The 24,518-nt window shown below is 32.6% G+C and overlaps 1 non-coding gene and 2 pseudogenes across 1 annotated transcript; all 3 read left to right on the forward strand.

The window, feature by feature from the left end:
• The first annotated feature begins 4,204 nt into the window (after positions 1–4,204).
• LOC149511209 (small nucleolar RNA U3) lies at positions 4,205–4,423 on the forward strand. Its single transcript, XR_016334427.1, has one exon. It is a non-coding gene; the product is annotated as a small nucleolar RNA U3 (small nucleolar RNA).
• An 879-nt stretch (positions 4,424–5,302) lies between these two features.
• On the forward strand, positions 5,303–5,417 carry LOC149511210 (U2 spliceosomal RNA; annotated as a pseudogene).
• Positions 5,418–5,447: 30 nt separating this feature from the next.
• LOC149511211 (U2 spliceosomal RNA) lies at positions 5,448–5,628 on the forward strand (annotated as a pseudogene).
• Positions 5,629–24,518: the final 18,890 nt, after the last annotated feature.

The raw sequence follows: 24,518 nt of genomic DNA on the forward strand, positions 1-24,518 counted from the left end.
GCACCCTCACAACGCCCATCAAATGATGATACTAGTTTGATTTCGTGTTATCCAAGCCTTAAAATATTTTTGAATTTTTATCAAGTAAATTTAATTATTGGAAATTTATTTTAAAATTACTTTAATTGGTTGGTAGTGATTTAAAATAATTTTCTAATTTCAGGAGTATTCATGGAGACTTGTGTTCCACTCTGAAAAGGCTCCGTCATCATATTCATTAATATATTTTATAAGAAATTATTTTTTGAAAACAAATAATAAAATCCTCCAACGTTTGGTAAGATTTTATATCAATGCATATCCCTAATCGTTTCCTGGGATTTTTATTTGAAAACCTCAAATTTTTCTTTTGAAAAAAAAAATCTTTAAATCTTCCAATAATTTGGTAAGATTTAATGAAAATTTGAATCTTCCAATCATTTGGTAGGATTAAAAAATTATTTTTTAAAAATTCAATATGAAATTCTCCAATCATTTGGTGTAATTCATAATTTAATATTTAAATCCTCCAATCATTTGGTAGGAATCATGAATTTATTATAAAAATTTATTTTAAATATGTATAAAAGAAGAAAGAGAAACAACTAAATAACATAAATAAATATACAAATAAAGAAGAAAAAAATAGAAATTACCTTGTCTTTTTTCTTGTTTCTCTATAAAATAGCCTATGGCTTTGCTAGCACTCCTCGCATGGGGTGATTGCCTTTCTTTCTGGTTTAAACAGAAACCTAAAACATAAATACTCGAAACTCTTAAAAATTTTACTGTAAAAACTTTTTGTTGAATGCCTCCATTTTATGTTTCTTCTCAACTCCTCTTCCCAACACAAAACTCCAAAGAGAAAATACTAATTATCTAAATCCAAAACACTAGAGAAGACTTTAAAAAACTCTTAATTTTTTTTGCTTTTTTTTACTCTTTCTCTCTTGATTTTTTCTGATTGATTCTTCATTGTATCTAATTGATCCAAATGGGGTCTTTTTATAGGCCTATAATCCAAATCACAATAAGAGAATGTTTTCTTGGTTTCAATCTCCTAATCAAAGTCGATTTTAGATTTTTATCCAAGTCTACCTCTCAAATCAATACATTTCCTTTTTCAATTAGAACACTAGACTTCAAACCAAATCTAACTTTTCTCTTTTCTTTTTTCTTTTAAATCATAAATCAATTAATTAACAAAATAAATAATCTTAAATGAAACAAAATACTAAAATCCTAAAAAACCCCAAACTAAATGGGGTGTCTAAATGTAATAGAGAAACTTCTTCCATCATGGAAGGAATTTAAAAGAAGTCTAAAACATAAAAGAAAGGAAATCACTCTTAAGGCTTTGATTAATCATTTTCAAATTGAAGCGAAATACAGAAAGCAAGAACAGAATTCCAATTCTGGTGAAGCCAAAGGTCATGTTTTGGAGAAAAGACAGACTACAAAGCTTGACAAAAAAAAGTTCAAGTTCAAGCAGATTTCTAAATTTAAGATTTTTGAAAATTTAGAAAATTTTTTCTATATTTTTAAAAAGTTTTAGTTTTAGTCTTTTTAATTATCACTTGAGATAATTGCATTACTATACAAAGTGGTTGTATGTCTCTATATGTGTAATATTTACATATGTGTCAAATTTTCATTAGTTAATTGCATCATTAATTTCTGTTGGCGGTATTAAGTCATTGGATAGACTAATACATAGATTGAAAGTTGAGGTATTACATTAGACATATTTCAATAATTTAAGGGTCGTGAAGAATATTATCCCAATGCTTTTATTTACTTCATTAAACAATTATTAAAAACATAAATGTTTTAATCATATTTATCTAACATAATATCTAATATAATTTTGAGAATGTTATAAATATTTGCTTTGAGTGTATATTTTCAAAATTTTATAACCATAAAACCATTGGATTTGCTAATAAGAATGTCAGAATTGTTAAAATTCCAAACTAAGATGGAAAGGGAAATTAAAGATCCATTACTAAAAGCACCATAAGATTCTAAAAGACAAGTAATTTTTGTCAAAGTGAAGAAACCCTTTATTTGTCAATGTTAGGAAAAATGTTGCTTGAATCCTTGACCGTTAACAACAAATTAATTTGGAAATAACAAATTTGCATTGGTTTGAGGGAGTTTTCTTTTGTCATATTAATGTTTTGAGGTTAATGTTTTGACTGTTGCATATAGGCATTAAATTTACACTTTCATCTTGACTTATTCTCCATGGATTATTTTATTTTATTTTTTGAAAAAATTCAAATACAATTTCATGCTTTATTGCACTATAGTTAGCAAATCTTTTTCTTTTTTTTCTTTTTTGGAAATTATATATCTAACAATTCTCATAGATTAAAAAAAAAAAAAAACTTATTACTACATACTTGTCATGTAAATTACAACTTGCAAGTCCAATAAATAATGGGATGAAGAATGAAAATTGTTATATATATTGAATTAAAAGGCAGGGATTAATTTATATCGGTGTAAAATATTTTAATTTTATATTTTATTTAATTATTAATCTCAATATTTAAAGAATGAGATTAAATTTTTTTTCGACTTGTCTCTCTCATTTCTTAAATTTATTAAAATCAATAGTTAAAAAAAAGGTATAAAATGATGTAAATTTTTTTTTTATATAACTTGATCACTCCCCTATATTAAATACTAATATATGGACCAACTTTTCATTAATTTGATGCGTGAAAGTTATTATTAAATTAAAAAACCAAAAAAAATGATCATATATAAATTCTTAATGAACTAATTTTAAACCCTATTATGTCGACCAAGTAAATCAATTATAGTTTTGATAACATATAATACTATTTATAAATTAGTAAATTAATTTATAATTTATACAATCAAATTAAAAAAATCGGAATATATTAATTTTTCTTTTACCGTGACCATATGTATACGCATTTCCCATCATTCAATTTTTCTTATTCATTCTATTTTATTCTTTTAGTTCAAAAATATTTTATATTCTTTTTTTTGTTTAATTGTATTTTTATCATATCTCTCCTATTTTTTATTCTTATTAATTTGACATTTAAAACCATTCAAATGAGTTACTATATATATATATATATATATATATATATTTTTTTTGTTATTCCTCTTTTTGCTCTTAAGACATACTCATTGGGCAAGTCTCCTTTATTTAAAATTTTGAGAGAAAAAAATCACCTAATTATTTTGATGGCATGACGTGAGAACATTATAAGAAAACCATAATTAATGTTATTCCAATGCAGAATCAAGTTTCTCTATATTGATATTACATAGTTAAAAATATAAAATATGTTCTTAAAAGCCAACCCTTTAAAGCTTATAATCTTTTTTAGAGGTTTCAATCCTTATATAAGTTTGCTTTGTCAATAACATTCATTTGATTAATATTAACACAATTTGAAAATATAATTTCTACTTTTCAAAAACAAATTTATTTGTAAAAGCTTTATGCATGTTAACACAATATTTTATTACTTGCTTCATTTCTTCAAATCGCCACAACCAATTTGATTGGTAAATAACAACTTTGCTTTGAATTAAAAAAAAAAAAGACTAAACAAATCAATTAACATAATTTGTATTATATATAATAATATTTACGAAATCAATGCATTTATTATAGATAACAAATTAAAATTTGATTCAATCAAAGAAATATGCGTTTTTGTTCAAACTGTTAAATTCAAATCCCTCTAACAAAAAATACAATAATAAAAAAATAATAATAAGATTTATTACATATAATTTTGTTTATTTAAGTTTTAATACCGTTGTGAAAAGTGTCAAGGTGTGGTTTTCTAAACCTAGGTGGAAGCGGCGGCATGTTTCCTCCAGGCAAAAGCACAACTCTTGAGACTATGTGTCTGTTGCTTAGATCCTAATCCATACTGCAAAAACTATGTTAGAGAGCAATACCCTGTCGTTTTTCTTGCATTTTGCCAGGGAAAAAAAATAGAAATACGGTATAGCTGTTAAACTAGACATGCCACCAAGAAAAAATGGAAATGTTTTACTTCCAGATTCTGTTAATTTCTCTCTGCTCTGCCAATTTTGTTACAAAACTTAGGCTTTTTCATTCTTTGGAAAAAAACGACGGCCACCACGAAGCAATCATATAGTCCCACATGAAAAAGACAGATGAGTTATGGATGGTATATATAGGAGGAAGAAAGAGAAGATAGCCACGACCTTACTTGAACAGGATCTGTTCTATAGGCTCGTACTTCTGTGTCCTTTAGCACAAAGGAGACAGGATCTCAAGTCTGGTTGATGAATCATGACCTTGTGATCAGAGCGTGATTAACAGCTTCCTGTTCCATGTTGATCAGCTGGAGTAGTAGAGGATCGTTCTCGGTATGGTGTTAAACCAGCTGGGATGGTCACAAGGTTTGTCTGACAGACTCTTCCAATTCTTTTTTGAATTTAGTTGTTGTTTTGAGCAAAAAAGCTTTTTAAATATAGTCACTACTGCACAACTAAACTGATGAAAGAAGTTAAAACTGGTATGTTTTATACATAGAAGATTTGAGAGAACTGATTTTAGAATTGTCCAATTGGTATTAAAGTTTGTTTGATGAACCATAACCTTATGATCAGAGTGGGATTAACTGATACTTGGTCCCTGCCCTACCAACCGAAGCAGTACAGGATCGTTCTCAGCTATATATATATATACATTTGCAATACAATCAGTGCAAACCAATTTAGTTGTTTAAACAAAACTCTTCAAATATGGCCAGTTTTTTATGAAACAAGTTAAAACTGGACACTATTTGAAGTTAAAACTGGACACTATTTGAAGAAGCATTTGTGAGAACTGATTTTAGATTTCCCAGTTGCCCAATTGGTAATAATGAATCTAATTTGCAATGACAGCTTAGCAGCATCCAGCAAAAACATGCTTAACAGAGTGATGAATTCGATTGTTTACACCATTGATCTAAGGAAATTTGTGATGTTAATGCTTGATTCTCTGTAAATTTGGGTGATTGTTTAAATATTTGTTAATTAGTTATTAGCTCAAGTTCTTAGAGAACTATTAGTTTTACCCAAGCTAACTTAGACAGACGCAGAGATGGTGAAATTTTTTGCTTTAGATAAAATGACTTCACCTTGCACCAAAGGAATAACAAAGAGCACCGCAATAGACATGAGAATAATTTTCATGTGCAAATACATCAGGGTAAGAGTTCTTTTCACTAAGTTCAGATCCCATATCCAGAGCCCAAACCAGATGTCACATCAAGGTTCGTTCTAAAAAAACCAAGCTACAAAGCAACTCATACCTTTATCGGCTTTTTGGCTAAGATCAAGTGTAGTATCTGTTCTTATCAGTTTAATATCTGATATGTGTAGATATGTGGGTCATTTGGCTAAGATTAAGTGTAGTATCTATTTTTATCAGTTTAATATCTGATATGTGGGTCATTGACCCACATGGTATTAAATTAGTATCTGTTCTTATAAATTTAATATCTGATATGTGCATCATTCATCCACACGGTATTAAAGTAATTTTTTTTAAGTTGAGTCCAACATTAGCTTGCTACTAGGATTCTTGAGCGTTGCCTCTGCGTTGCACTATAGCAATGGCCTGACGCACCCCACCAATTCTAGTTCAATAATTGAAAGCGGTGGAGGGTATCTAATTGGGCGAGAACCAATTTCAGTAACTCATCATTTAGGTTTTACTAGCATACAGATAGGAAGAAGAAAGTGTTGAAGCCAAGCATACAGATAGGAGGGAGAAAGTTTAGAAGCCAGAAAGTGAGAAAGCAGGGAATAAGCGAAAAGAAAATTTGTAAGTTCTAAGTGACACTTGGATTTAGAATCTTTTCGAAAAGTCAATTGACAGAAAAAGAATAACATATTGAAGCTTTGGAGTGCATGATAATGGGTCTATTAAATGGCTTTCTGCAAGTTCAATGAGAAATTGTTGCCTAAAACCTCGTGATACTGAAATTGAAAAAAATAAAATAAAAGAGCTTGCAAGGATATCATGACTAAGAGAGTAGAAATCTAAAACATAAATTTTTTAAGCATAGTTCCAACTTATAATTTTAATTTTTTAATAGATGAATGAAATTTTGTTACATGAACCCATATATGGGTATATATTAGTTGTATGTACGTAAGTATCAGATTCATCATTTATTTGAGTTTTAGAATCGCAAAGTTAATTAAAAATATGCAAAAGTAATATATGATGTGCAAATACATCTTAAGATACGATGTGGAAAAATGTGCAAAAGCTGTACTGCATCCACAAATCTGATATTTTGCAAGTAAATATTATTTATACTTAAATTTTGCAAGAAATTTAATAGAATTCGACATATTATAATGTTAGAAGTGATCAAATGTGAGGTTTTAGTTGCTTTTGCTAGAATTAGTTGAAGGGAATTTCTTGATATTCATATGTCGCACAGTTAATTGCTAAATAAACCGAAGAAATTGATTATTATCAGCTTCAAATTGGTCATATACTAATCTGTCGCTGTACATTTTTGCCTCACCAATCCATGAGACCCAAGTGGTAATGAAAATACCCAAGTTAGAACTTTGACTCCTTCTCGGTTGAAAACTATTTCCAAACCCCCTCTTAGGCTTTGGTTCAACCCTGGCCTTTGAGAATTTCTGGTAGGGCTCCCTCTGGGGTAAAGCCCTACAGTTATTAGTTTTGAAAGCTTTCATGTAAATCCATGTCCAAGTTCCCTCATACCTTTAGGCTTTGGGGTCCTCCTTGGACCCTTCAATTCCTATTGTTATAATATTAAGTAATACAAGTCTTGTCTTTTCTAGAAAAAAAATATATTCAATTGTAAATGTATAATCCATTCAATCTTAAGTAATGCAAACGCCTTTTCTTGAAAAAATTTTGACTTAGCTGTAGTTGTAGGTGTTAAATAGTAAAATACATCAATTTGAAAACAATTGATTCAATTATACATGTAGACGTCAATCTAAATCTATAACTGTCATAACATATAGATTCGAAAATCTATAGCTAGATTTAACAAATGAATGGAGTTGCCACCAATCTTTTATTAGGTGTGATTGGTCACCTAAGGAATATAACCTTTTAAGGAACTCCTAAGCTTGATTATAGGTCCCTAAAAGAATAGGTTTAGGTCTACGAATCAGAACAGGGTTCGGGAGTTCGGTTACATGTGGTAAGGTTATAGCACCCCACATTCCCATCCAAGGGATGGTACCATATTATTTTGAATTTATCCTAAGGTTTAGAATCTAATAGCTTCAAATTTTATGTTTAATATTGGAAACAATTTTTAAGATTCTCCATCAATCTGGTAGTACTCTCAAAAAAATTCTTCATCACCTCAAGAGTATTCAAGAATCCCATTTGATTTCTTGAAGAGACTTCGTCGTCGAAAAAAAATTTATTTATTATTTTTTATTATTACCATTTTTGTTGAAAATAAATCTAATTATTCCACCATTTGGACCAAATTAGAAATATTTTTTCTTTTGAATTTCTAAAATTTTCACCATTTGGGCCTATTTAGAAATTCTTTTTTTTTCTTGGAAAGAAAATAATATGACAATTATTTTTATTGAAATTTCATCTAAATTATTCCACCATTTGGGTCAAATTTAAAGAAAATTTCACACCTAAAGATTTATTAAAAATTTATCATTTAAAATTTTTAAGAATCCCATCCTTAGATAATTATCAAATATTTTCAATCCAAATTATTATGTGGAAAAGAATACAATTACTTGTATTGAAATTCCATCTAAATCATTCTACCATTTGGGCCAAATTTAGAAGAAATTTCTCACCTAGAGATTTCTTAGGAATTTACCATTTGAAATTTTTAAGAATCTCATCCTTAGGTAATTTGTATTTAATTCCAAAAATTTTATATTTTTATGTTTTTTATTATTTTTAATTTTTTTAACTTTTTTGGTTTGAAAATAAATATTAATTATTGTTATTAAAATTTTATCTAAATTATTCCATCATTTGGGATAAGTTTAAACAAAATTTCTCACCTAGCAATTTCATAAAAATTTACCATTTGAAATTTTTATAAATTCCATCATTGGATGATTAATATTTATTCTCAAAATTTTTATTTTTTATTATTTTATTAAATTTAATATCAAATAATGAAAACCATAAAACAAAGTGAATAAATAAACAATTATGCATAAAACAAAACAAATGAATAAACAATCAAATAAAGAGAAAAAAAATAAGTACCAAACAATTAAAGAATTTGAAAAAAAAATAACAAAAGCAAGTAAAAGTACCAAAGTTGACGTGAGCCTTTGGGATGAAATTCTACCAAATCAATGTGCTAGCCTATCACATGACAATAAGGCATCAAAGCACACTAAGGCACTTGCTCCACACGCCTGTGGTTCCTCTCCATTATTGTCTTCCACTGTTTTTTGGTTCCTGCTAGCTTCTTTTGTTCTTGTTGCCCAGTTTTCTTTTTGGTTCCTCTTCTTTTTTTTTTTCTTTTGGTGCCAGCAGCTTCACGTTCCCTTGCTGCTATCAATTTTTTTCTCCCCCTTTCTTGTGTGTTCCAGCATTTATTTATAAGGATTGATTAGAGGAGTTTCTGATCAATCCCAATTCTTTCTTGCGATTGAGATTCAATCTTTTAATCCAATCTAAACTCTACCAACCTAGTTTTATGCAAACTCAAACCTTTTTTTTTGTTTTTTCATTTTTACTATTTTTTGAATTTTTTAACTGTCAATGTAAACACCATTTTATTATTATTATTATTATTATTATTATTTATTTATTTATTTTTCTCTTTCTTTTTCTTCTTCTCTTTCTTTTCTTCCCGTTTCTGCGTTTGTCTTCTTCTTCCTTTCTTTTTTCTTCTTTACCAACCTTATTCGATTCAAATCTAGTGCATTAAATGCACAATCCCTAAAATCCAAAATCACTGCTGCTAGTCATCAACGGTCGATCGACAAGCCGTCAATCACGAACGACAGGCATGATTTTTCAGTTGAAAAATGGGATTCGAATCCCAGAAGATTTGGGATTTGAATCCCAACAAGCTCTATAAATAGAGCTTGTTATTTGCAAATGGAGGACCAGAGGGCAGAACGGAAAAAAATGACAAAAAAAAAAAGCTTCTGTAAAAAAAAAAGTTCTGCAGAAACAAAAAAAAATACAAAAACAGTCCCCTGGAACGGGGAACCCAGCGCCAAAATATACCTACAAAAACACACAACAAAAACAAACCAGAAATCACACAAACAAAAGTTTTTTTAGTCGAAACTTTGAAAGTCGATCTAGGTTGTTTGGGCTACTTTCGGAAGAAACCAAGCTCGGATCTGTGTTTAGGGTGACAAGGAGAATTTTTTTGGTGTTTTTGGGAATTTTTTGACCACCGACGACGGCGGTCGGTGACCGAAAAATGGCGGCGACAACGATCGGTCGGTCGGCGTCCAACTGAAGAAGAAAGGAGAGAGTAAAAAAAAAAAAAAGGCGTTTTTTTCTGAGAAACGGGAAAATGGAATGAAAAAATTTTTTTGGACCTTTTATATAAACGCTCAGAACCAAAACGACGTCGTTTCATTAAATGTCAAAATGACGTCGTTTCATTAAAGGTCAAAACGACGTCGTTTTAACCGCTGAGGATCCACGCGTTAACCCGCGACCCGACCCAGGGTCCGTGCACCCGACCCGCGACCCGCTTCCTTTATCAACCTCTGACCGGTCTGATTGGATCGAAATCGAACCACCTAGACCGAACCGAATCAGTACTAAACCACCTAGACCGAGCCGAACCGACATTGACCAGACCGTTGACCGGACCGTTGACCGGTCCGATTCAGGTAAAAAAATTTTTTTTAAAATTTTTCTTTTTTTTATATATTATTTTATTAATATTTATTCATATTAAAATATTTATATTTGTTAAATTAAATGATGAAATTGTGGTTAAATTTTTTATATAATTATGTTAATTTTTTTAAATAAACTTTAAAAACAATAACATAAAAATAAATTTAATAATAACATTAAAGTAATAAAAAATGAAAGAAAAGGAAATTTTTATCCTACGATGAGATTCAAAGGTATTCCGAGTAGTAATGCCTACGAAATCTCTAGGTGAAAAGATTTTTTTAAAATATTACTAGTGTATTGGAGTATTTATAAAAAAAATTTCAATACAGTAAAGATTTTCTTTTTTTAAAATAATAAATAAAAATTGGTTAATAAATTAAAAATATATGTAATAAAAATAGGAAGGAAAGAAATTTAATCCAATTATGGGATTCTAAAAGTATTCCGAGTAGAGATGCTTTAAGAAATCTCTAGGTGAGAAGATTTTTTGTAAAATATTACCAGCGTATTGAAATATTTATAAAAAATCTTCAATATAATTAAATTATTTTTTCCTCAAAATTTTAATTTAAAAATTAATAAAACAATTAATAAATTTTTTGAAAAATAATAACATGTGTGCATCAACATGTTATTATTAGCATTGTATACATGACGTAATTTTTTACGAAAAGCAAATTTAGACCTTCCAAAGATGAGATTCTAAAAGTATTCCGAGTAGAGATGCTTTAAGAAATCTCTAGGTGAGAAAGAGTTCTTTTAATGTTACCAACGTACTGGAACATTTTAAGAATTATTTCAATAAAAAAAGTTTTAATTTATTTTTCTCGAGAATAAATTTTTTTTTAACATGACATTTTCTTACGAAAAATAAATTCGAGCCTCCAAAGATGAGATTCTAAAAGTATTTCGAGTAGAGATGCTTTAAGAAATCTCTAGGTGAGAAAGAGTTATTTTAATGTTACCAACGTACTGGAACATTTGAAGAATTATTTCAATAAAAAGGTTTTAATTTATTTTTCTCAAGAATAAACTTTTTTTTAATAAATAAAAAAATCAAGGAAATTATTTCGAACACCGAAAATTGGACTATTTTTATCAAAATCAAAGGATAACATGTTGTTAATTGGTACCGTTTTTAACGAGCATTGTGGGGGTGCTAATCCTTCTCCACGCGTAACCGACTCCCGAACCCAGACTATTTCGCAGACCGTAAAATTATCTTTTTAATTAATTTTAAGATTTCATTAAAAGGATATATTTTAATAGGTGGCCAATCGCACCTAGCCAAAAAAAGATTGGTGGCGACTCCGTTATTTTTTATTTCGTTTCCAAATTCATCGAGCGGACACAAAACCGTTACAACAGCTTGGCGACTCCACTAGGGAAGCCTTTTGTTTTCGAGAGTTAGGCTAAAATTAATTACTTGTTATCCTCAAATTTTGATTTAAATAGTCTTAATCAATTTCTTAAATTTTTTTATTTTTCACTTTTAGTAAAAAAGGGGTCAAAAACAAAAAAAAAAAAAAAAAAACAAATCAAAAATAAAAAGCAAAAAAAATTCACACACATTTCTTTTACTATGCCTCTTTTTTTTTTTTTGGTATATATTGCTCTCAATAAATTAGGATATATTTGCACACAATGGCACGATGCATCTCATACATGAGCTCTATACCCGAGCTCCGTCCTTTATAGGAAAAAGTAAAGTACCTATGCTCTCGTGAGGTGATAACCTCCGCAATGGCAAGCGAAATACTTCCACTCGAATTGAACCCTTTTCGTTCGTAGCCTATAATGGGTGAGGATCGGGGTGCCTTACTAGTACAACATGGACGACAGTGAGGAACAATTTGAGAACCTTTAGACCCTGTCAATCTAAACCCAGCATATAATAAGTCTAGGAAACCAGCCTTATGTAGAGCCCTGTCCATCCTCTTGTAGGAAATACCTAAGAATAAAAGTTGTGTATAGTATAATACAAAACAAAACAAAAAAAAATCTCAAAAACACTAAAAAACAAAAAAATGTTTTTTCAAACTACACTAACTCAATTTTGTTTCATTTTCTTTTTTACATTAATCATATCATACAGTTTTGCATCGAGATATTTGCTCTAGGACATATTTCTCCCAAGAAGTTTTCATGGATCTCATAGAATTACAGATTTGCTCATCCTCAATTAGTGTGCCATGTGAGTCGTATAATGAAGTACATGTTTGGTCGAAAGAAGCTTAACAAAAGAACGGAGATTGTTTGCCTACCGGTTATGTGTCTGAATTACCTGAAAAAGTACATTTAGATCTCACACAGAATGATTTAAAAGAGTTAGCTGCTGTCTGGGGTCAGTTAAGTAAAGAAAGAAAAAAAAGTTTTTGTAAAAAGTATAGGCAGATTGCATCCCTCATTTCAGTAGTCATCGATGAACAATTGGTCAAAGCAGCTATACAGTTTTGGGATCCATCCTATAGATGCTTCACTTTTAATCAGGAAGATTTGGTGCCAACTATCGAAGAGTATTCGATTTTGCTCGAGATAGAACTACAATGTCCAGATAAAGTATTTACCCGAAAGCCAAAATCAGGTTATCGTAAAAAGTTAGCCAAGCTTATAGGGGTTAAAGTAGAAACCATTGATTCCTTCACAAAGTCTAAAGGTGAACATCTCTGCATTTGTTGGACTTTCTCTGAAACTTCATCCAAGAGCATTTAAATGATGATCAAGGTATGGCTGTGTTTGCTCTAGCATTGTATGGCATGATAATCTTTTCGAAGACTTTGGGCTACATTGAGATAACTATGGTAGACTTTTTCGAGCAAATTAAAACCCAAGCAATTAATCCCGCTCCAGCAATCTTAGTCAAAACCATCAGGTCATTGAATTTCTGTCGATAAAATGAGAAAGGACGATTCATAGGATGTGCATCTCTATTATACGTATGGGTCAGAAGTCATTTCAAATGTGGGAAGAGTGCATTTTTGAAACCATATCTTCGAAATAAGGCACCACTCGAAGAGTTTTGTAAAAGCCAATGGTCAACATTAAAGACTAAAGAAGAATGGGTCATTTTCTTGTGAAGGCTTACTGAGGATGAAATCGAATGGATGGCGCCTTGGATGCCTCATGTGTCTTTGTTGTATTGTGGAAGAAATGAGCCATGGATTCCGTTATTAGGGCTATGGGGCGTTGTAAGTTACGCTCCATTGATGGTACTTAGGCAATTTGGTGCAAAACAGTTTGTTCTTGCTATTCATGGCCTGGTCCAAGTAGAATTCATTTATGGGGATTCGAATCCATCAAAAACCTCAGAGCAATTGATCCAAGCATGAAAAAGAACACAAAGAATAAGGTTAGGGCCTCTCATCGACAAAGTCACTTCTGATTACCAGATTTGGAAAATGAGGTCACCTAGAAACATAATACTCCTTCCTGATGATAGCTAATATCAATTGGTTAATCTTTCTGAAGAAGTGTAATTATCAGAAGTTGAGCTTGTCAAGAAAGAATTAGAAGCTGAAAAAGAAGAAATAAAAAGAGAAAATTTGAGACTTCATGAGAAAATAGGGCAATTGAAATATTAAGCGGAGATATAAAGGAGCATATTAGAAAAAGTCATAAAAGAGCGAGATTTGGCTAATAGTGATTTGAAAGATCTACACCAAAAAAATAAGAGGTTACGAGTTCAATTCAAAACTGGAAAAGTTACCAAGTCTTACCTTAGTCGACAATGTGAAATGGATGAGCTCTGAGAGGGAATAAACCAATGGAAGGGCAAAGCTCAAGAAAAGTAAGAAGAGACTATTAGAATTTTTCAAGAATGTCAGAATTAGAAGGGATTATACTCTACAACCTCAGCAAGATTGGTGGAATGCCAAAACGAAAAGGAAAAGTTAAAAGTCATGCTCGTAAAAGAGAAAAGAAAGCACTTTCGAAGTACTGAATGAAAAAGAATCACTTCACCAGGTGATCCAAGGGTTAGAGATACAACTACAAGACCACAATAGCCATATTTCAATAATGATAGATGAGTGGCATAGAAGGGAAAAAGATTGGATCTTTACATGTGATTCAGAAAGGGATGCCCACATGAAATAGAAGGTAGAAAACTTAGGGAGGCAACAGTACATAGAGCACTTGACTAATCAAGTTTGCAAGGCAGTGAAGAAAGCATGGGAGATGATTGAAAAGGTAGAAGCATTAAGAAGAGAAGTCAATCCCATAAGAGAATATGGACAGCGCCTAGTGAACTTTTTAGATAAGGCGAAGGACCATTATGAGCAAGTCAAATGCTTTTATGGATATAACTTTAGGATGGTAAATCCTATATAATAAAAGTTATATGGGATCAATAAAAATTTTTAATGTTGAAATTCGTCCAAAAGTAAATATCTCCCACTTGCATTCATGCATCATATACATCATTTTTCATAGAATAAGTAAAAAATAAAATTTTCAACACATAGCATTCTAATTTTTTTTCTTCTTCAAAATAAAAACTTTATGGTAATAAAGGTTCAAGAATAGCTCGTCCATCAAAAATTTTGGCCCAACCTACTCGTTATTCATACAATACCAGGACACAGACAAGAATCATAGAGCAAGAACAGGCCAGTCGATTTGAGAGAATTGAGAAAGCTCAAGAAGAACTAAGAGGGGATCTTAGTACAATAATGGATATGCTCAAGAAACTTGACAAGGAAAAAGCAGTGGAAGAAAATCATAGCTCTCAAGAACAATCGCCAGATATGGTAGATCCTGTCTATCATCCAGGGTTTGAGCCACGACTGAACCAACCTTCACAAGAAACTAGAGTACCAATTCCTACTCTCGGTGGATATCCTAATCCTTATCCAGGAATGACATCCACACTTGCTCCAGGATAATTTCAAAATTTTGTTAATCCCATTATGATGGAAAAAGCACTTGAGCCAATCTTAGTTTCTGATTTGGATGATCCCAAGAAAAGAGAAAAGCTAGAGATGCAGACACCTGAAAAGGTAGAAGATACCAATGCCCATGAAAAGATAAAGTTATTAAAAAAAAGGCTTAGAGCTGTAGAGAGAATGAATTTTTATGGCTCCACAGATGCGGCTGACCTTTGTTTAGTTCCAGATGTGATCATTTCGCTTAAATTTAAGGTCCCAAAATTTGTAAAATATGATGGCACAAAATGCCCAATGACCCACATCACCATGTATTGTCGAAAGATGGCAGCATATGCTTGAGATAAGAAGTTGTTAATGTATATATTTCAAGATAGTCTTATGGGTTCTACAGCTAGATGGTATGTTCAATTAGATAGAACTTGTATTCGTTCTTGGCAAGAGCTTACAAAGGCATTCCTTACACAATATCAATATGTCACAGATATGGTTCCAGATCGTCTATCTCTACAAAGTATGAAAAAGAAAGCAACTGAAAACTTCAAAGAGTATGCACAAAGATGGAGAGACATGGCTGCACAAGCCAACCTCTTCTCATCGAGAAAGAGTTAACTATTTTATTTATGAATACTCTTAAGGCACCATACTATGAGAGATTGATAGGCAATGCAACTAAAAACTTTACAGATATGGTGATATCAGGTGAGATCATTAAAAATACCATAAAAAATGGTAAACTCGATGTAGAAGAGACAAGTGGAGTAAAAAAAGGTGGAACTCCAAAAAAGAAAGAGAATGAAGCTCAAACAGTGAACTATATGGGGCAGTAGTTCAAAGGTTTCACACCTTATCCTACACCAGTCTACCAAACCCATTACCCTTCTGTAAACCATATTACATTCATTCCTCATTCATATCAACCATACCAGTCATTACCACAACCAGCTTATCCACCCCATTTTCAGCCATCCTTTCAGACACCCACCTATAATCGTCCTGCTGTACCTATCAGACCAGGATGGAGACCTAGTCCTAATATTGGTTCGAGAGCCCCGAAAAATACCCAAGAAAAAATCACTTTCGATCTCATTCCCATGACATACACAGATTTGTATCATTGACTTGTTGATAAATATCTGCTTGCTCCTGTTATCGTTGAACCCTTGAAACCTCTGTTTCCCAAATGGTATGACCCCAATGCACATTGTGATTATCATTATGGGAATCCAGGTCATTCCACTGAAAATTGTACTACTTTAAAACGTAAAGTGCAAAGGTTAATCAATGAAGGAGTATTAAATTTTGATACCAACCAACAAGAGACTCCAAATGTCAATGGGAACCCTCTACCAAATCATACCAGACCATCAATAAATGCCTTAATTGATGGGCAAATAAGCCACATGAAGAAAAAAATAAATGAAGTTAAGACTCCGATGGCTAGGGTGTTCGAAGTCTTGGTCAAAGCTGACATGTTGAAGCCAATAGAACCTCGAAATTATTCTAAAGTAATTAGCTCAACTGAAAGCTGCAATTATCATGGAGGTGTTTTGGGGCATTTTATCAAAAATTATCACCAATTTCGTCAAGAGGTGTAAAAATTGATGGATGAGGGTCGAATAAAATTTTACCAAGAAAGAGAAGAGTTGGTGAAAGCTGAAGTGTCTACCATTGATTCAAAGAATAAATTTGGGCGTAGACCGATAACTATCTATTATGATGAGAAGCCAACATTGAAGCAAGAGAAGCCCCTCTCCTGACCGGTGGTGACAATTAAAGTTTTTGGCCCTTTTTCATATCAGAATGATAAAGCAGTACCTTGGAAGTATAATTATGATGTCGTAGTCAACCCAGATGTTGCTAACATAACAGGTGTAGGAGGCATAACTTGAAGTGGGAGGTGTTATACCCTAGAGGCTCTAGAAAAAACTAAAAAAAATAAAGCCAAGGTAGGAGAAAAAAATAAAAATCAGAGTGGTCTTGACGTAGCCCTAGAAAAAAAATGTTAGAAGCCAGTATCTGAAAGTGAAGCAAGTGAATTTTTAAAGTTAATAAAACATAACGAGTATAACGTGGTAGAACAGCTTAACAAGATGCCAGCTAGAATTTTGTTATTATCATTATTGCTCAGTTCAGAGTCACACCGTAATGCTTTGCTGAAGGTGCTAAATCAAGCATATGTGTCTCACAATACTTCTGTTGAATATGTGGAACAGCTTGTTGGCAATCTGACGATTTCAAACTATATCTCTTTTAATGATGAAGAGATTCCTTTTGAAGGTAGAAGAAGTACCAAGGCTCTTCACATTACTATGAAATGTAAAAGTCATATAATGGCTAAAGTTTTGATTGATAATGGTTCATCCATCAATGTTATGCTTATGACTACTCTGGCAAAACTCCCTATTGAAGAATCTTATATGAAACCTAGCCATATGATAATGAGAGCCTTGGATGGAACCAGAAGAGAGGTGCTAGGAGATATAAAAGTGCCATTACAAATTGGCCCATGTATTTTCAATGTAAAATTTCAAGTTATAGACATCTCTCTTTCATACAGTTATTTATTGGGTAGACCATGGATCCATATGGCAGGTGCTGTCCCATCCTCATTACATCAGAAAGTTAAATTCATTATTGAAGAAAAGCTAACATGTGTGGCAGGAGAAGAAGATTTATTAGTAACTCAATCGATAAACACTCCTTATGTGGAATCAGTAGATGAAGCTCTAGAATGCTCTTATAGATCCTTCGAGATTGCCAATGCAACATATATAGCTGAAGGATCTAAATTGTATTTGCCACACTTATCTACGACTACTAAAATGATAGTCAAACAGCTTACCAAGATGGGATGACGACCTGAAGTCGAACTTGGGAAGAACTTGCAAGGAATCACGAAGCCATCGACCATATATGAAAAGAGAGACAGGTTTGGCTTGGGATATAAGCCAACAAGAGGGGACAGAGTAAGAATGGTGAATGAGAAAAGAGATAAGAGGATAGCTAATCTTAGGGGATATGAGCTGGAGTCAGAGCTTATAGTCATTCCACACCTCTATGATTCTTTTCACTCGGAAAGATACATTTATCCAGATTTATCGGGAGCCCCAAGTGCAAGATTCGTGAAAAAATTTTTAGAGCTGGCCATTCAAATGATGGATGATGAAGAAAAGAAAAGTCGAAGTGAAGAGCTGTTTGTGTACCCTTGTCCTTCAAATTTTGAGCTGGATAATTGGAAAGTTACAGAGCTGTCTGTTGTTTTTAAAACTTTGGAAAAGTAATGTGAAACTTTAAATCCCTAATTACTTTCTACGAGTATTAAGAGATCTTTTATGGTGTTTTTATGTTTGTCATTTTAATAAAAGACTGCATCCATATTTTTTCTATTATTTTCATCTTTATTTTACTTTTCATTCTTTTCTTTCCATCATTTTTTTGCCATTCTATTTTTTGTGTGCCAATATGCTCTTCATCCTACCCCTTTGCAGGGTCCCAAACAATGAACATAAAAATAATCATGGCAATAATCTCGGATTTGATTTTGAAAACTTAATTCATGTTGATGAACTTGATAATGAGAAAGATTTAGATAACTACACACTACCTCTTGATTTGTTAAAATTAATAGAATATGAAGATAAGCCAATTGAACCCCATCAGAAAATCACTGAATTAGTGAATTTGGGAGATGGTGAAAACAAAAAAGAGGTTAAAGTTGGTATATCTCTTTTACCAGCTGAAAGGTGGAAGCTAAAAGAGCTACTCCAAGAATATGTAGATGTGTTTGTATGGACTTACCAAGATATGCCAGGACTCAGCACTGATATTATAGAGCACAAGTTACCTTTAAAATCAGGATGTAAGCCGATGCAGCAAAAGCTAAGGCGCATGAAACCAGAGATGTTGTTGAAAATTAAAAAGGAAGTGAAGACACAATTCGATGTTGAATTTTTAGAAGTGGTAAAATATCATGAATGGGTAGCCAACATAGTGCCAGTTCTTAAGAAAGATGAAAAAGTGAGAATGTGTGTCGATTATCGAGACTTGAATAGGGCAAGCCCTAAGGATAACTTTCCTCTACCTCACATCGATACTCTAGTGGATAATACTGCTAGGCATTCCACATTCTCCTTTATGGATGGTTTCTCAGGCTATAATCAGATCAAGATGGCTCGAGATGATATGGAAAAAACTATATTTGTGACCATGTGAGGAACATTCTATTACAAAGTCATGCCTTTTGGGTTGAAAAATGCTGGTGCCACTTATCAAAGAGCAATGGTAACTCTCTTTCATGACATGATGCACAAAGAGATAGAAGTGTATGTGGATGATATGATAACAAAATCTCGTGAAGGAGAAGATCATATAGTTAATCTCAAAAAGTTGTTTGACAGGTTGAGAAGATTTCAGCTGAAGTTGAATCCTGCTAAATGTACATTTGATGTCAAGTTAGGAAAACTATTGGGCTTTATGGTCAGTGAAAAAGGAATTGAAGTTGATCCAGATAAGATACAAGCCATCCAAAACTTATCTCCTCCTCATACCTCAAAAGAAGTGCGAGGTTTCTTAGGGAGATTAAATTATATTGCTCGCTTCATCTCTCAACTCACTTATAAGTGTGATCCTATTTTCAAGCTTCTCAGAAAACATGATCCTGGAAAGTGGAATGATGAATGCCAAAAAGCTTTTGATAAGATCAAAGAATACTTATCAAATTCACCTGTGTTTGTGCCACCAATGCCAGGAAAACCTTTGATTTTATACTTGACAGTGCATAAAATTTTAATGGGATGTGTGCTAGGGTAAAGAGATGAAACTGATAAGAGAGAACAAGCAATTTACTACTTGAATAAGAAATTCACTGATTATAAAGTCCAAGTATTCACCATTAGAGAAGATGTGTTGTGCATTAACTTGGACAGCTCGAAGGCTTAGACAATACATGCTTTATCACACTACTTGGCTCATAGTAAAGCTGAATCTTATTAAGTATATCTTCAAAAAACCTTCATTGATAGGAAGAATAGCACGGTGCCAAGTTATGCTTTTGGAATATGATATCATTTACGTGACTCAAAAGACTATTCAAGGGAGTGCAATAGCTGAATTTCTTGCTGATAGTGCAGTCGAAGATTATGAGCCAATGAAATTAAAATTTCCTGATGAGGATGTGATGGCCATTGAAGAAAATGTACCTATTGAAAAATCATGGAAGATGTATTTTGATGGAGCTGCTAATGCTTTGGGTTATGGTATTGGGGTAATTTTGATATCTCCTGATGGACATTATTACCCCATCACAGCTAGGTTAAATTTTAATTGCACAAACAATGTGACTAAATATGAGGCATGTGTTATGGGTCTACAAACAGCAATTGAAAAGAAAATCAAAGTGTTAGATGTGTTTGGAGATTTAGCTTTAGTCATCTATCAGTTACGAGGTGAATGGGAAACAAGAGACTCTAAGTTGATTCAGTACCATAAATACATCTTTGAGTTAGTCAAGCAATTTAAAGAAGTTCAATTTAAGCATCTACCCAGAGAGGAAAACCAAATTGTTGATGCATTGGCTACTCTAGCTGCAATGATTAAAATAGATGCAAATACTGAAATCTAACCCATCCAGCTAGATGTAAAAGATATACCAGCACATTGCTTAGGTGTTGAAAAAGAAGTTGACGGGAAGCCATGGTATTATGATATCATGCAATACATAAAAGCCAGTAATACCCAGAACATGCAACTGAAAATGATAAAAAGACTATCGAAAGATTGGCTATGAGTTTCTTCATTGATGGAGACATCCTTTACAAAAGAGGTCGAGATCAAGTGCTCTTAAAATGTGTAAATGCAGCTGAAGCAAAGAAAATTATTGAAGAAGTGCATGATAGAGTTTGTGGGGCACATGCAAATGGTCATATGATGGCCAAACAAATTATGAGGGCTGGCTATTATTGGTTGACAATAGAGAACGACTGTATTGATTATGCTAGGAGATGTTACAAATGTCAGATTTATACTGACAAGATTCATGCTCTACCATCAACATTACATGTTCTGGCTCCTCTGTGGCCATTCTCTATGTGGGGCATGGATGTCATTGGTCTCATCATTCCAAAAGCTTCGAATGGGCATAGATTCATTTTTGTGATTATTGATTACTTCACCAAATAGGTAAAAGCTGTATCCATATGCTAGTATGACCCGATCTGTGATATGTAAGTTCATAAAAAGAAAGATAATATGCAGATATGGGCTTTCAGAGATAATTATTTCTGATAATGCCAAAATTTTAAACAATAAAATGATGAATGAAGTATGCACTTAATTCAAGATTCGCCATCGTAATTCGATACCATATCATCCGAAAATGAATGGGGCAGTGGAGGTTACGAATAAGAATACAAAAAGAATCCTGGAGAAAATGATTGAAACTTACAAAGATTGGCATGAGAAGTTGCTTTTTGCTTTGCAAGCTTATAGAACATCAGTTCGAATATCTACTGGGGCCACATCGTTCTCTTTGGTATATGGAATGGAAGCTGTGCTACCGATTGAAGTGAAAATTCTCTCACTGAGAGTTCTAATAGAGGTGAGTTAGAGGAAGTAGAATGGGTTCGGAATCGCTACGAGTAGTTAAACCTCATTGAAGAGAAAATATTGTTAGCACTTTATCATGGTCAATTATATCAAAAGAGGATGATGAGAGCACATGATAAGAAAATTCATCCCCGTTGCTTTAGGGAAGGAGACTTAGTGCTAAAAAGAATCCTTCCAAATCAACATGATAATCGAGGGAAAGGGACACCAAATTGGGAAGGCCCGTATATGGTGAAAAAGGCCTTTTTTGGTGGGGCATTAATTTTGGCAAAAATGGATGAAGGTGATTTGCCTACCCCAATAAATTCAGATGTTGTGAAGAAATATTTTTCTTAAAAAAAAAAAAGAAAAAATGATGACTTATCCAAGGTGAAAACCTAAAAAGGCGACTTGGATGTGAAGCAGAAGCATCATCAAAAAAAGATCCTATAATGCAGGGGCAAGTATAGTTTGACAAACTCTGAATGATAAAAAAAGTCATCTGATTTAGTTTTAGAGAAAAAATTTGAGAATATTTTGTTCATGATTATCTTGTGATCATTCTTTTGACACTTTTGTTTCAACTCAAACACTTTGACATACACTTGTTATCGGCCATATGAAATACATTATCTTTCCTTTGAAAATAATGCCTATCCATTCCTTTATCCTTATTTGATATTTTTTGTTCATCGTACAAGTGAATAAGAGAAATGTGTGATTGCATTTTATTTGTCTTGAACTTAAAATGATGAAAAGAAAAACAAACATGAAAGATCTCAGCATTACTTTTAAAGTTGACAAAGGCAAATAAAAAAGGATGAGAAAAGCATGACAAGACATTAATGTTATAGACTTTTGAAGGAAAAAAATATTGGTCATATGAGAATTCTGATAAAAGAAGCCAAAAACGAGAGATTTCGAGAACCTTTTTACTACAATGAATGATTTTGATTGCATTACATGCATTGTATTATGAGCACTCAGTACATGCATCCATGATAAGTTGTAACAAAGATAGAAATTTTCCATTTCTTAATGAAAAACAAGATTTTGATAAAGACAATGATCAAACAAAAGAATTCAAGAGAGGAAATTTACTTGTTCAAAGATGAGAACTCAAATTTGAAAACAGATGAGATTTTAAAGTTGTTGAGCCTCTACTAAGAGGAGCCTTTTTCAAGAAGAGAATTTTAAAGTTGTTGAGCCTCTGCTGAGAGGAGCTTTTTCAAGAGAATTTTAAAATTGTTAAGCCTCTGCTGAGATGAGCATTTTCAAGAGATTTTTTAAAAGTTGTTGAGCCTCTACTGAGATGAGCCCTTTTCAAGAGAATTTAAAAGTTGTTGAACCTCTGCTAAGAGGAGCTTTTTCAAGATGAAATTTTAAAGTTTTTGAGCCTTTGCTGAGAGAAGCATTTCCAAGAGATTTTTTAAAGTTGTTGAGCTTCTGCTGAGAGGAGCCCTTTCCAAGATGAAATTTTAAAGTGTTGAGCCTCTGCTGAGATGAGCATTTCCAAGAGAATTTTAAAGTTGTTGAGCCTCTGTTGAGAGGAGCTTTTTCAAGATGAGATTTTAAAGTTGTTGAGCCTCTGCTAAGAGGAGCTTTTTCAAGATGGAAATTTTAAAGTTGTTGAGCCTTTGCTAAGAAGAGCTTTTTTCAAGAAGAGAATTTTAAAGTTGTTGAGCCTCTGCTTAGAGGAGTTTTTTCAAGATGAGATTTTAAAGTTGTTGAGCCTCTACTGAGAGGAGCTTTTTCAAGAGAATTTTAAAGTTATTGAGCCTTTGCTTAGAGGAGCCTTTTAAACTTTCAAAATATCGATTGAACCTCTATTGAGGGAGCCCTTTTCTGTCGAACCAAAAAATTTTTTTTTTTCTTTTCTCAATGTTTCATCTTTCCAAGCAAAATGGTTGTTTGTTTGTCTTTGTCTTATTCTTGATTCACAGAAATAGGCAAAGAGGGGCAACTGTAAACACCATTTTATTATTATTATTATTATTATTTATTTAATTTTTTTCTTTTTCTCTTTTTTTTCTTCTTCTTTTTCTTTTTTTCCCATTTCTACGTTTGTCTTTTTCTTTCTTTCTTTTTCCTTCTTCTTCATCCTTATCTGATTCAAATCTAGTGCATTAAATGCACAATCCCTAAAGTCCAAAATCACTGTCGCTAGTCATCAACGGTCGACCCACAAGCCACCAATCACGAACGGCGGGCGTGATTTTTTAGTTGAAAAATAGGATTCGAATCCTAGAAGATCTGGGATTTGAATCCCAACAAGCTCTATAAATAGAGCTTGTTATTTGCAAACAGAGGGCCAAGGGCAGAACCGAAAAAAATGGCAAAAAAAAAGGAAAAGCTTCTATCAAAAAAAATTATGCAGAAACAAAAAAAATACAAAAACAGTCCCCTGGAACGGGGAACCCAGCGCCAAAATATACCTACAAAAACACACAACAAAAACAAACCAAAAAATCACATAAACAAAAGAAAAGTTTTTTCAGCCGAAACTTTGAAGGCCGATCTAGGTTGTTTGGGCTACTTTCGGAAGAAACCAAGCCCGGATCTGTGTTTAGGGTGATGAGAAGAATTTTTTGGGTGTTTTTGGGAATTTTTTGACCACCGACGACGGTGGCCAGTGATCGAAGAACGGCGGCAATGGCGGTAGGCCGGCCGACGTTCGGCTGAAGAAGAAAGGAGAGAGTAAAAAAAAATGGGGCATTTTTTTCTGAGAAACGGGAAAATGGAATGAAAAAAAATTTTTGGACCTTTTATATAAACGCTCAGAACCAAAACGACGTCGTTTCATTAAAGGCCAAAACGACGTCGTTTTAACCGTTGAGGATCTGCGTGTCAACCCGCGACCCGACCCGAGGTCTGCGCACCTGACCCGTAACCCGCTTCCTTTATCAACCTCTAACCAGTTTGACTGGACCGGAATCGAATCGCCCAAACCGAACTGGTACTGAACCGCCCAGACCGAGCCGAATCGACGTTGACCAGACCATTGATCGGTTCGATTCAGGTAAAAAAAAATTTTTTTTTGAATTTTTTTATTTTTTATATATTATTTTATTAATATTTATGCATATTAAAATATTTATATTTGTTAAATTAAATGATGAAATTGTGGTTAAATTTTTTATATAATTATGTTAATTTTTTAAAATAAACTTTAAAAACAATAATATAAA

The sequence above is a fragment of the Durio zibethinus genome, chromosome 26 (assembly GCF_047325235.1).
Source record: "Durio zibethinus cultivar Kanyao isolate XHJ-2024 chromosome 26, ASM4732523v1, whole genome shotgun sequence".
Lineage (NCBI taxonomy): Eukaryota > Viridiplantae > Streptophyta > Magnoliopsida > Malvales > Malvaceae > Durio > Durio zibethinus.